Source organism: Myotis brandtii, unplaced genomic scaffold (genome assembly GCF_000412655.1).
Source record: "Myotis brandtii unplaced genomic scaffold, ASM41265v1 scaffold141, whole genome shotgun sequence".
Lineage (NCBI taxonomy): Eukaryota > Metazoa > Chordata > Mammalia > Chiroptera > Vespertilionidae > Myotis > Myotis brandtii.
The window spans coordinates 762,591-763,008 of record NW_005355037.1 but is presented as its reverse complement, the minus strand read 5'-3'; the positions used below and the strand labels follow the sequence as shown (position 1 = coordinate 763,008).

General features: G+C 57.4%; 1 protein-coding gene across 1 annotated transcript in view; it reads right to left on the bottom strand.

The window, feature by feature from the left end:
• Positions 1-216, bottom strand: part of SLC6A15 (solute carrier family 6 (neutral amino acid transporter), member 15) — a 44,665-nt gene extending 44,449 nt beyond the window's left edge. The window contains exon 1 of the mRNA XM_005860853.2: positions 166-216. The gene's annotated coding sequence lies outside the window, so the exon portion shown is untranslated. The remainder of the gene's footprint in view (positions 1-165) is intronic.
• Positions 217-418: the final 202 nt, after the last annotated feature.

The following is a 418-nucleotide window of genomic DNA, read 5'->3' as shown; positions in this document are numbered from 1 at the left end:
GGGCTGCATGGACCCGGGAGCCCGCCCCAAAGCTAAACAAAGCACATCCCCGGGCCACCCGGGCCTCCCCACCCCGCTCCGAAAGGGTAGACACCAGTTGCCCGCCCCCGCACCCCCCACCTCTGTCTCAGCGAGGGTGACAATAGAAATGGTCTGACCTCTCACCTTCTGAATATTCTCTGAGAGGCGGTAATGGGACTAGAAGAAGTGGGTGACTCAAGGTACCTTTTATTTATTTTTTTCCCCTAGCTTTCTCTCCAAGCCGCTCCTTTACATCTCTGGCAAAAGAAAAGCACTCTGGGCTTCCGCCAGCAAGCCACGGCCTGATAGCGCTTCTGGCCACGTTAGGTAAGGCTGTTTCTGGCGCTGACCCGCACCCTATCTGGCCCCTTAGCTTCCCACTCTTCTCCAAGGGGTC